This window comes from Amphiura filiformis, chromosome 6 (assembly GCF_039555335.1).
Source record: "Amphiura filiformis chromosome 6, Afil_fr2py, whole genome shotgun sequence".
NCBI lineage: Eukaryota > Metazoa > Echinodermata > Ophiuroidea > Amphilepidida > Amphiuridae > Amphiura > Amphiura filiformis.
In genome coordinates this window covers 32,918,294-32,931,848 of record NC_092633.1, presented here as the reverse complement: position 1 = coordinate 32,931,848, position 13,555 = coordinate 32,918,294, and the positions used below count along the sequence as shown (strand labels likewise).

The following is a 13,555-nucleotide window of genomic DNA, read 5'->3' as shown; positions in this document are numbered from 1 at the left end:
GAGTACACGCCTTGTGAATGTAGTGGGTCTCAAAAAGAATTTGCCAAATTGATCATTATTCTGTGCAGCAAGCTGCAATCCCATAACTTCATAATCTGGGACCTAATGCAATCCTCCAAGATGACACCGCTCACCCCACATAGCCACGGTAGTCAACGACTACAGAATATGGGAGTAGAGTCAAAATGGCCTGCCAACAGGCCAGACCCGGGGGCCAGACCTCAACCCGATTGAACACTTGTGGGACCAGCTTGATCGTGCTGTGCGTGCCAGAGAAGCCAACATGCAACCACGTTGAATGACCTGCGACGAATCCTTGTTGAAGAATGGAATTCCATCCCACAGTAACGTGTAATCAGGTCGGTGAGCAGCATGAGGAGAAGGTGCCTGACTATTGTGGCTGCCTGTGGTTTTTCCACCGCTATTGAGGTTAGTGGCTAGCGTTGTTTTAAAACAGAATAATGGTCAATTTGGCAAATTCTGTTTGAGACCCCACTACATTCACAAGGCGCGTACTCAGCCGAGAATAATGTTATTGTTTCAAATGGGGTATCATTGTAAAGGGGAGTAATTTAGCTATCCAGTGATATACAACACGATATGAATATGTCACAAATAATTGGAGATACAGATGCTTGAAAAAACTTTCCAAACTTTTGTTGAGGAGTTTATTTGGAAAAGTTTTATAGACAGAATGTTTTCATCTTCAGGGAACCTTTAATACATGAACATACAATATTACATACATTCGAAATTATATATGATGTTTCCATGGCAACGGTACAGGTCTTAATACGAGCTGGAGTTGGGCCCTTCTTCCACTAATATACTTGCAAGTGCCAGTTCCGTAAGCAGATGTGTTATAAATAGCTACAGAAATTAGGTAATTATCCATTAATTGCACAAGTAGAAGCATGTAATATGTTAACAAGAAAGTTTATTGTAGTGAAAAGCAGATTTCATGGATGAACAAAATTCCTCTTTAATCCAATATTTGTGGAAGAAGGGCCCAACTCCATGGAGTTGGGCCTTTCTTCCATGAAAATCATGATTAAGTTTACGTGGAAGACTATTTAGAGAGTGAATTTTGGCTCATCTTTCACACACAAGGAAGAACAGTCTGCTGGCAATAAAATGCTGGGTCTAACTCATTTTTGTAAAAAATTGGAGTTGGGCCCTTCTTCCACTCAGGTATTCAATTGTATCACTAAAATGAGCGCAAAGGATGTATCTACGACTAGCTTAAGTCATTTGGGCGTAAAAACGCGCATTTTATTTTTATGAGGGATGAAAAATCTTCCCCCTTCGTAGTTTTATGTTTAAGCAATGTTTCGGACTAAACTGAGAAAAGGGTAAACCAACAAAACAACGAATACCGGAAGATGAACAATTACTGCCCTGGATTACGTGCCAATGAAGTCAAAATGTACCTATTTTATATACAAAATACACAAATCAAAGCTTTCTTTCAAAAAACAAACTTCCGCATTCAGTAAAGAAATCTTTCTGACCAGAAGATACTGGGGTGGTGAGGAAAAAGCAAGTTCTTTACATTCGTCGAAATAGTATTTAAATAAAGAAAAGGTAAATTCCATGTTCGTGGTTAATGGTTGTATAATCTAAGAGCAATTGAAGAACGTGATGCATTGTGAATAACAAAGAGACTGCTAGCAGAAAGCACACGATTGCAGGTTTGGCTGTAATAACGTCTGCTTGCTTACACTGTAACTTGACGGATATTGAGGATTGTTACTTTAAAGGAGATTTGGTCCACCTGTGAATTTCAATTCTATTTATTGTTTATTGTGAGAGCACATGATAAACACGGAGATGCACAGTGTTATCATTAACATTAACAGACCTACTGATTTATTATTATTTATTATTATACAAGAGATTCAAAAAGTAAAAATGTCGACTGCAGACGACAATTTAAAAAATAATTCAAAATTCAAAAAATTTCAGAATTGTAAATATCCATGACCATATCTGGAACCAGCATGAAAAATGCAATAAAATGAGTACAAACAAGCCTAGTATTGGTTCAGTGGTTCTTAAGATAGCTCTTGATATTTTGACAAAATATCTCAAAACTTTTTATGTTGAAACGCATAGCATTAAGATTCTCACTCCAATGGGAATTACAACTGTTGAAACAAAATACTTTTAAATGAGGTACATTATTTGTCATACCTATAGGAGTATGTTTTGTATTTTAACACTTTCTACATACATGAATCCACCCTATGCACCATTCATGAAACATTTTTGCCATATGAATGGTTGAAAATGCGCATCACCCGTAATCCATGGTACTAGCAAAATTACAGGCATATCGCAATTCCGTAATTCATGAATTTCGGCGCAAATAATAGGAAGGAATAAAGACACATCAGACTTCCTTATGGTAGTAATGCTTTTGCTTTGACAGCCACATTCAAATTTAACATGCATATTTGTTGTTAAATGTATGACATGTATATAAATTTATTTAAGAGATGCATGGAATATCACGCTGCGGAGGTATCTCATGATTGTTGTTGGAATTACTGCTAGTTGTATTAAAATATGCACATCTTCAATGATTACGAGGTATTTAAAGTGGTTTTGGTTTGTCTATATTCAGGCCCACGACTTTCATCGTTTTAAAATACACTTTCGACTCCTTTTCTGCGCTTTGATGACCTCTTCACTTTGGTTAGGGAAGTGTTGTTTTCATTTATGGGTTTCCTAAACATAGCTGAACGAACTAAAGGATGGATGAAAGTAATCAAGGAAGACTTTCAATGACCATTCTTGTGGTGGGAAAAGAAATGATACTACCATCACTACTGCGGACCCAGTTTGTAGGGAGCTATATTACCTTACTATGCCAGAACTTAATTTTCTTAAAGTAAAACTTACTTTGTTTTTCCCGCCACAGGAATGATCATTGAAAGACTTCGTTGATTATAATTAATGCTTCATCCATCCTTTAGCTCGTTCAGCAATGTTCAGGAAACCCACAAATAAAAACAACACTTCCCTAACCAAGTGAAGAGGTCATCAAAGCGCAGAAAAGGAGTCGAAAGTGTAATTTGGAACGATGAAAGTTTGACACATGCAGGATGTGGCTTAATCATTGAAGCTGTGTTAAATTATAAATAGCAGGTACAAATGATTATACTGCTTTCTAATTCCAACAACAATCATGAGATGCCTCCACAGCGCGATATTTTAAAACAAATGCATCTCTTAAATAAATTCATATACATTTAACAAAAAAATATGTATATACATTGAATTTGAATGTGGCTGTCAAAACATTACTACCATAAGGAAGTCTGATATGTCTTTCTTCCTTCATAATATTTGCACCGAAATTCATGAATTACGGAATGCGATATGCCTCTAATTTTGCTAGTAACATGGATTACGTAAAGGGATGATGCGCATTTTCAACCATTCCTATGGCAAAAATGTTTCATGAATGGTGCATAAGCCTACAGCATGGGTGAATTCTATTATGCAGAAAGTATTAAAATACAAAACTTACTCCTATAGGTATGACAAATAATGTATCTCATTTAAAAGTATTTTTACTGTGGTCGTTGTCATTAGAGTGAGAATCTGAAATTAAACTGAATGTCTCAAAATATGTCGCCATCTAAATCAAATGTGAAGAGACAAGTTACTGACCATCAGTATTGGTTCATATTTTTGATGAACAAAACACACAGTAGCCGCTAGATATTTGTTATAGATAAATGATGACTGCAGTTTGAGGCAAAATATTTTTCATAATTTGACAATTCGCTGCAAATTCTTACAGTTTACTTATGATCCTAGATCGTTTTCTTCGTAATTGTGCAAGTTTTTGTTACAATGATACAACAAAAGTTACTTCAAACAAATCTCAACAAACGTGATCTTTTCTGATCTTAATAAGCAGCCAATTATTGCTTGCTATGAACATGATAAATGAAAGTAAAATTAGGTTATACGATCATTTTGATTCAATATAAAATATTGGCACTTTTGACAATTTTAAGGTAAATTAACTGATTTTGACGTTGGCGTATCTAGTTCTTTCTGTGTGATGTTAAATATGAACAAAACACACTTTTTATATGATCAAATTAATGCTTTGGTTTATTATATTTCTTCGTAAATCTAATATCTCAATGCATTTTGATAAAACCACAGTAGCGAAATAGAAATGTTATTATGAAGCAGATTTCATTTATTGTATTATAATAATTATTATCAGGGTGACGCAAAGCAAGTAATTACATTATTTCTTTATTGATAACAGGTTTGAAATGAAGCGAACGATTCATTAATGAGGGTTTCTTTGGGTTCCTCCTATTTATACCTGTTTGGTGGTCTTAACCCTGGAATTATGGACACTTTCGGGCCTCATTACTGCTAAATTATTGGTCTAAAGAATAAAAAAGTATACATTTTTAGAATGGCTATGACTTGATGAATTTGGGCCAAAATGCTCATATTTGGAGAAAATCCCAACCCGTTTTTTGGGGGAGGCACATTTTTTCGTTCAACATAACAAAAAAATTGTCGTGCCAAAAAGATTGTTGTATTAATGTTTTTAAACCAGATAAAAATATATAGGACCCGTTTTTTATTTTAGTTTTTTATTTTGACCAACTTTGAGAAATTTGCACCAAAAATGGTCAAAAAATGCTAAATTTTCAAAAGAAATCATAAAAAAACCTGATTTTCACCCAAATTTCAAATCTTTTCGATTTTCTTACCTAACTCAACACATTTGTTTTATAAATAAAATAGCAGATCCAGGACAAACCAAAATACTACCTATAAATAAACCAACATTTAGCAGTCCACGTCGAACGACTCTTAACACGCGCCTTTAGACCAATTGGTTATAGTAGACCAATCGGTTAGCAGACTATGGTTGTTAGACCGAATGATTTGAACGATTCTTAACGCGCGCCTTTAGACCAATTGGTTAGTAGATCAATTGGTTAGTTATAGGTTAATGAACGCGTATTACTTATTGGGAGAGAAATTAGACAAAATAATGCACGTGCGCTGATGTTGATGCGTCTAATGCACAAGCCCTGGGGGGAGTGCATTAGACGCGTCAACATCAGCGCAAGTGAATTATTTTGTCTAATTTCTCGAGCAATAAGTAATACAAGTTTATTAATCTATTTCATACACGAGAAGATAAAAACACGTGATTTTATCACTAAAAAAGTTGGATAATATAACCAAATTTAAATGCATCAACCCGCCCGAAAAATGAATCAATCCTACGCGACGCGAACGCGCGCGAAGCAATGCGCGTAGTACGCGGAGTGCACAATATACACAATCAATGCATGTTTCGTACTTTTCTAACAGCTTTTCTGATTGGCTGCTTTGATATAGGAGTGTATGAATAGATTATATGGTTGTTAGACCAAATGAATTGTAGACTAAGTGGGTTAGACCAAATGAAGATAAACTTAATGGTTAGACAACGGTGGTATTTAAACAAATTGTTATTAGACTAAATGGATTTAGACTTATTAGTTATATTAGACTACATCTAAATGTTTCTTGGTCCTCATGGTTATTATATTAAATGATTATTGGACTAAATGGTTATTGAATAAAATTGTTTGAGGATTTACTGGTTAAATAACGCTTGTCCGTGGTCTAACAGTAACAGAAACTCTGGGTAGCGCTTCTCGACGTCGTATTTTTAAATGTCGATGTCCTTTTTATAACTTTTTTTAGTCCTTTAAAAAAAAAAATCGATGACATTTTTAAAACTAAATGTTCTTTTTTAAAATTCGACGTAATTTTTTAAAAATCGGCGTGATTTTTCAAACCTCGATGTGCTTTTTTTGTTTGTTTTTTATTAACTCGACGTGCGTTTATTGTTTTGTTTTTTAACTTGACGTGCGTTTTTGTTTGTTTTTTGGGTGTGTTTTTTTTCACAATTCGGAAAGCATAAATCATGGCTTTTTATACTTCTATTGTGATACAGACACTCATTTGCTTTTGTTTTGATTCTAGATCTCCCTGCTCCCAATCCCTTTTATGTATTTGTAATTAATACTATCTTATTATGGCAGCAATGCCGATCCATTCGTGTGGAAAATGTGATAATATACCAGAAAAAATCGAGGAAGAAGCACACCCATGCAGGTAACAGCCAAATATGTAGAAATCATTGTTTGTAATAATTTATTTCAAACCGTAATAATTATTAATAATATGGAGCACAATTACTGTGTTACTGAACCTTGCTTTGTGTTCAAGTTTGGGTTGTCCCTATTTTATTTATAAAACAAATATGTTGAGGTTAGTAAAACAACAAACACCATCCAGACAAACAACGAAACGCAAGCAATGTACGAGCGTATAAACAGGAAGAAACCAAAGAAAACCTCATAAATGAATCACTCTTTTCATTTCTAACCTTTATCAATAAAGAAATAATGCAATTACTTGGTTTGCGTCACCCTGATAATATTATAAGTTCATCGAACATAATAAAGAAAATCTGCTCCAAAAATATCAGTTCTATTTTTGACTCGTTGACGCTGCTATTGTGGCTTTATCAAATGTATTGAAATATTAGATTTAAGGAGAAACAAATCAAGCGTTAATTTAATCATATAAAGTGTGTTTTGTGCATATTCAATATCACATCGAAAGTAACTAAATATTCATCGGTGATGTCGTCATTTTTATACGCCAACGTCAAAATCAGTTAATTTACCTTTAAATTGTCAAAAGTAGCAATATTAATATTGAATCAAAATGATCATATGTGACTCCTCGCCACAACTGAGCCCGGATGTCGCCAATCATCATTTTTGAGATATTCGACCAAAATATTCTGCTTGAAATTAGCTTTAAAATGATGTAATATCATGTCTATAGTACTTGACATTTAAGTAGTGAAAAATCAATAAAACAGTCAATAAATCCTTTCTTTCCTATTGTTTATTGTTAAGTTCGATGGAGCATATCTCAATAGTGGCACTGGCGACATCCGGGCTCAGTTGTGGCGAGGAGTCACATATAAGGTAGCTATACTTCCATTTATCATGGAAGAAAGAGATAAGAAGGAACCACAACGAACACATTCACTTTGTCCACTCCCTTTACCGACATTTAATTGACATTGTTATTCATGAGGATTTACTTTGATCAATACCCCGCGTTAAATAGGTGATTGGTATTGTACTCTATGTATTTGCATGTCTTCTGGAGCGTGTCTGAAGGATGATTTGAACTAATGACCTTCCGTGCAAGCACTCTATAGGATTTCTCTGGTGACGTGATCATCGGTCATTGATGGCCTACATCTTTTTCTTCCATTTCGCCCAATTTTCCCGAACTTTGATGACTTTTTTCTCAGAGTTGGCAGTCTTTGGCACTGAAACGAGTTAGCTAGTTACGATTATACACATATAAACTATTAAATTAAACAGGTTTCATGTACCGGACTCAACCGGAACATTGTGCATTATTTAAGAACATTTTGCATCTATTTTTCATCGAAAAAGTCACCAAAATCTTACCTTATTTGCTAAAGATGAAACTCAGCAAATAAACGGCCGATTTTGATGACCTTTTCGATGTGTTAAAGGACATTTTCTACACAACACGATCAAGAAAACAGTTTGACTGTAGATCCCAAAACAAAGCTACTATACATGTTCAGAGCATCAGTGAAATTCCATAATCTTACTTCTGGGTAGCGTTTGTTTGTTCTTGGATGGGTTTGTTATAGTTTTTTTCAGTAATGATTTCGCCAAGCATCGATCGCGGTAAATGGATCATACATGAAAGTAAGTACCATTGATAGCTTTTCTTTTCATGCGTCAATGGATAAGCGGATTAAAACTTGGCCGATCGAAGTCGTTGTGGTTCCTTCTCATCTCTTTCTTCCATGCATTTATCATGTTCATAGCAAACAACAATTGTAATGCTTAAGGTTTAGCAACTATTTTCAACTGTTACGATTTGGTAGTTCACAGCATCTTGCGAATGGGAGTGAGCTTTGGCAAAAATTACATTGATCATTTCATTTTTGTAAAAAGTACATAACTTATTCACAACAATAAATGAGGCAAGTTTTCAAAATATATGATCTGTAGAATGAACTTTTGCAAAACACAAAAGTGTTATTTTTCTATGTAAATTTAGATAATGAAAATCGAATTTTTGGTTGCTTCGACCAACAATAGGCTACCTTTATGATCGGAAAGGATCACGTTTTGTTTGAATTCACTTTTGATTTATAAACACAAGTCAGATACTTGTAAGGTAAAGGAGACGATCCTGTATAAACAGTGATCGGAGTGCCCATCTCTCTTTCATTGGCGATTGGGCCAGACTCCTCTATGTAATGATGCCATGCATAGGGGGATCGCTACACCTCCTCCACAGCGAGTCTGTTACCTTCCCAGCATTTAAGAATGCCGGTACCCATTTATACACCTGCGTGGAGAGGAGTAATCGAGATAAAGTGCTTTACTCAAGGGCACAACACGATGGCGTCGCCGGGGCTCGAACCCGCAACCTTAAGATTATGAGTCAGTGCCCGTCCCGCTAGGCCACCATGCTCCCTAAATAAATACTTGTAAGACCGCAGAAAATTCCAATATGAAAAAATGACACCCCGACATACACGCACAATTTTTACCTCAAAATGCAGTTATTTATCTATAACAAATATGTGACCGTATGCCACGAATGAGCCGTGAATTTGGCAAATTGTATTTTGAGTTACAGTGCAAAATGTGCATAAAGGTTCTATTCACAGGCACCTCTAGTTGATGATACATGTAGTACTGGTAGTGCCAGTCAAACACCTTTTAACCAATCATTAATCCAATTGTTGAAGAGGATAAAAAGCTGCTACCTATGTATAGCTCTAGTCTTTGTTTGCATTGGCTAAATCTTGTTCAAGTGTTGGAATACAAAGCATTGTATTTTGTTTAGGTATGTATTAACAATGAGAGGAATTTCCTGGACCTCGTTGACTTGGGGATGATTTGAAGTGACCGCCAGTTATGACCGTTTGATATTTATTACCAGCAATGTAGAAAAAGAGACATATGTAGCACCAAAATAAGGTACCCTTTTGATGAACTCCGCTTCTGGATATCATTTGGAGTCAAATGATATATCGTTATAAAGCTTATGAAATATATTTTCTAAACACGAAATAACACAAAATTGACCGGGGCCCGACTTTACGGCTCATCCGTGGCGTACGGTCACATATTAGATCTTTCACTGTGCTTTGTTCGTTCTTTTCTTCAAAAGTGCAGTACTGGTTCAGTTTGGTATCGGCCTAATGGGCTATTCCAATTGAATCCATGGAAGACATTACCTTAATCTTTATGTGGGTGTAGATTTAATGGAGTCACCCATTCAGGTAATCCCATTTGAAATTCACACTGTCTGTGTGGAATATTAAGGTCATGTCGTCCATACTAAGGGGGTGTGTGGATTTCATCTAGATTACCCTAATCTGGGGTTACCAGTGGTTTGGATACATAGGTCTAATTGTAAGCCACCTATTTTGAATATATATAAAGACTCGACTAAACGAAAGAGTATAATTCATGTACATCTTAACTTTTTGTTTGCAGGAAAATGATTGTGGCTTGAAGTTTAATACCGGCGCATTACATTTAGAATAAATTGGAATATAAATGCACCATTTCATGCCTTTTAAAGTGAAATATTCAAATTCCCATCTGAAGTTTAGTGGGTTAAATGTTAAACTGTGATGAATATTCATCAACTGCTATTGTCTAATCTAAAATGGTAGCCTAAAAAGATCTTAGAACATTCCCGTCTTTCACATTACGAAATATCACTACACTGCATGTCACAGAACAACTCGGACGCGTTCATACACCTTTTGAACACCCGACACGTGTATGTCAACAAAGTTATTTTATTTATAATTCATTTAATTTATTTAAACAAATAAATTTTGGATTCATATAGCGCCTTTTTCAAGATCTTAAAGAAATCAAACAAAGCGCTGTAAATTTCGCTGCAATGGTGAATCATCACAATCAGAACGCATCAACTAGGCCAGTTGCAGCTGAACCTATCCGCGCTTAGATTGTAACATCCACCAATTTTCTGTGCAGCTCCCCAAATTCCATTGGGTGAAGGAAGTCTTTGATAACTACACAACTAATCAGGAGGAAACCGGAGATCCCGGAGAAAATCAGCGAGAACAAGCATGGAATTGGGATAAACCAAATGCACATACAGTCCTTGGGCATGGCCGAGGCTTGAACCCGGGACCTCAGTGACATCGATATTATTTTATCAGTTAAAGAACACCTTGAAGGCCGGCCTATATAATTGTGATGCGTCCGAGGTGTTCGAGTGTTGAAAATTCCAAGTGTCATGTGTTCACGATGTCAAAGTTGAATACCTCCGACTTGTCATAAACACAAATGTTCACATGTTCTAAAAGATGATCTCAATAAAAATTCTGGTTTTGACATGTGTGTAAATTGGACAATTGTAACTTTGTCTCTATTTTTTGGTAACATTAAATACTGGTGAAACAAGTACCACAAGTATTAAGAAATATATCCAAAACACAAGTACAAAATTATGAACGCGTCAATTATGGAGGTGTTCAAAAGGTGTTAGATTTGACATGTTCTGTGAAATTTGCAGTATAGCATCGTGCATGTAGAATTATTTATGGGCGTGAAATGGCAAGATCATGCCGATACACTAATTCGCATTTAGGTACAGATAATATGCATTGTCTCAAAATGGAATAGCGTACGATAGTTACCTTAGCACTCGCATTCTTCTGTGGTATCGAATAGAGTGGAAGATAAAAAAATAAATGTCACCGTTGTCAAGGTATTGTTTGCTGGAATACTAATCTAATAAACGACTCATTATGCCTGACGAATTGCTAAAACTAACATCCGAATAGAGAGCACAAATTGTAGCTATGAAAGTGCTATGTCATATAGGAAAACAATTTGTTTGAATAGTTGTAGCCACAGTAATGCAATTTTCCCTAAATATTCAGAGAAGTAGAGAAAGGGAGAGAGAGCGAGAAAGAGAGAAATAGAGACATGCTCGCACGTGGCTCTCAAATATAAGCACGCATGCTTGAAAAAATACTTGATAGAAGGGGAATCAGGTGGCGGTAAAATGACGATTGTCATCCGTTTGCAGATGTCCTTTTTGTAAACGTATAATCGTTATTTTCGCAGGAGACCTCTTGTAAGAACCAATAAACTATTAACAATATTTTTACTTTACTGGTTCTAATGCTATTTCACGAAGAAGGTAATTATGGGTGTGACTATTCAAAACTTTAAAGGCTTCCATGGAAGTCATAAAACTATTGATGACAGTAAGCATTTATTCTACAATCAGCACTCAGTATGTATGCAATTAGTATTTGCTTTTGTTTATTTGTTATCAAGATAATCTATTTTATTTTGAATGAATATTTCGGTGAATATTGCAAGTATCTTTTGTAGACTTTTATTTTGCCATCGTATCTCTAATATGACCTTGAAATTGTTTTTCAATGTAGCGTACATGCTTCATATATCGCATTTCTTTCTTTATTATCTTTAAAAAAAATTCTAAAACTTGGAACCCTAAAATAGAAAAAAAAACCTTAACAGAATCAAATGGTTTTGAGCAACCACACCTATATATAAGCTTATATAACAAAATAGAGGAGGCAGTTGTATTGTAATACCAAATAAGGGCATGTGAATGGTTGGTGGGAAACCTTATGCATGCATGTTTCTTTTGTTGCTTTATAACTTGTTGCTCATTAAAAAAACTCATTGAAATTTTACATTATTGTCTTCTTAAACCTATCTCCGTGTTTCTTATGATTGATAAAACTTAGTATCAGAACATTTCTCATTTCTATACTGAATTACAATTAACCAATATGTCCAAGTGAAATCGAACCAAGTCTGTTTGAGTCGCATTCGGCAAACATTTTATATTTTTTGAACAAAGCGCATGTTATTTGATAGACAAACAAACTGTTGTTAATAGCATAGTTCAGACTCAACATTTTTGTTGATAACCGTGATTTTTAAAACATCATGCAACTAACGAAGAGCGATGTGCATTCTAAGACATTTTTAACCACCCTGTACTTTTATCATATAATCTGCATTCGTTCAACCAAATGAAGATTTTTCCGGTAGATTTACAGTACTCTCACGATATAATATAGGCCTAATGGAATAAGTTTCCAGCACTGATGGGCCACTCCCACATCTCCTGTGCTGTGTATCATTGCTCTATACCTATTGCCGTTAAAATTACAGTCTGGTACTGTTTTTTTCTGTTGCCTATTTGAAACCCGGATTTGAAACCATTTATACATGTTCCGTGGCTTATCATAAAGCCAGAGAGTCACTATAAACTAGAGTTCTCACATACTTTACGCTCATCCCTACTTTAGCCCTATGCACTGTCTGAATAATATTTTAAAAGTTTGATTTATAACGTTGTCACAAGTAGCAAGAGTTTGTTCGTATTCGGCATAATTTTATCATTAATCAGGCAAGGCGAGCTTAAGGTACACCTGTTGATATACAACTTCCTTGTCGCATTGAGGTGGCAAGAGACGATGGTTTTTCTCAGATAAGTTTCGTTAATTTGATGTACATGCAGAACTCCATTGATATGAGAAAGCGTAGAAAAGAGAGAGCGAGGAAGGAACAAAAAAATACGAAGAAGAAAGATATAGAAGGAGACAGAGAAAGAGGGAGAGAGAGGGGGGAGGAGGGAGAGGGAGTGAGAGGTAGAGAAAGTGAAGAGTACATCAGGGTTCATTAAGGCCAGCATGTTTTGCGTGCGTTTTGCCGTTATGTCACAAACGCAGCGATAATTGTCCAAGTTAAAATTGTGCACCAGCGACAAAACGTTGAGAAACACAGCCCCCAAATAAACTTGGGTCAAAAATCGAAGAACAAAAAATCGCAGAGGCGAACGGCACTGCGTTCGTCGCAACCTACAAAAGGCTCGTAAAATCGTCGGACTAATTTGGCACTTATCCCTCAACCCCACTTTCAACTTAAATCTTGTAATCACAATTTTGGCAAACATTCTGGTAGTTTCTGATTCTCGAGCAAAACTCTTTTTTGACGATGTTTAAGTCAAATTTCGTTTCTCCGTACGTAGTTTTAAACACCGAGATTTCAAACCATCAAACTTGATTGTAAAAAACTTACCGCATAACCTTATAATCCGAATCTTAATTTCCACATTGAAGATTAATCTTGAAATATCCAGTCTTCGATGCACGTTGCGATCATTTGACAGCTGAACTACAAGTCTACAACTTAATTGAGATGATCTATAGATGGTAAATCAGATATTACTGTCTTACCTTTGGTTCTAATGGTGCACAAATGTGCAATGATCCCAGGGGAGTCTTGTCCAATCCAAGTCTTGATAATGTTCCTACCTTCCTTCCCCTGTGATGTCAAGGTATATTCTCACGTTGGCTAGCTTGATCTTATCGACTGGCAAGAAGACTACAATTACA

At 35.6% G+C, this 13,555-nt stretch overlaps 1 protein-coding gene and 1 long non-coding RNA gene across 2 annotated transcripts in view; one reads left to right on the top strand and one right to left on the bottom strand.

Moving 5' to 3' along the window:
* The window catches only part of LOC140155299 (uncharacterized), a 104,703-nt gene extending 91,149 nt beyond the window's left edge, over positions 1-13,554 (bottom strand). The window contains exon 1 of the mRNA XM_072178074.1: positions 13,397-13,554. The gene's annotated coding sequence lies outside the window, so the exon portion shown is untranslated. The remainder of the gene's footprint in view (positions 1-13,396) is intronic.
* Positions 1-13,555, top strand: part of LOC140155304 (uncharacterized) — a 366,814-nt gene that overhangs the window by 287,300 nt on the left and 65,959 nt on the right. The gene's annotated exons all lie outside the window — the stretch shown is intronic.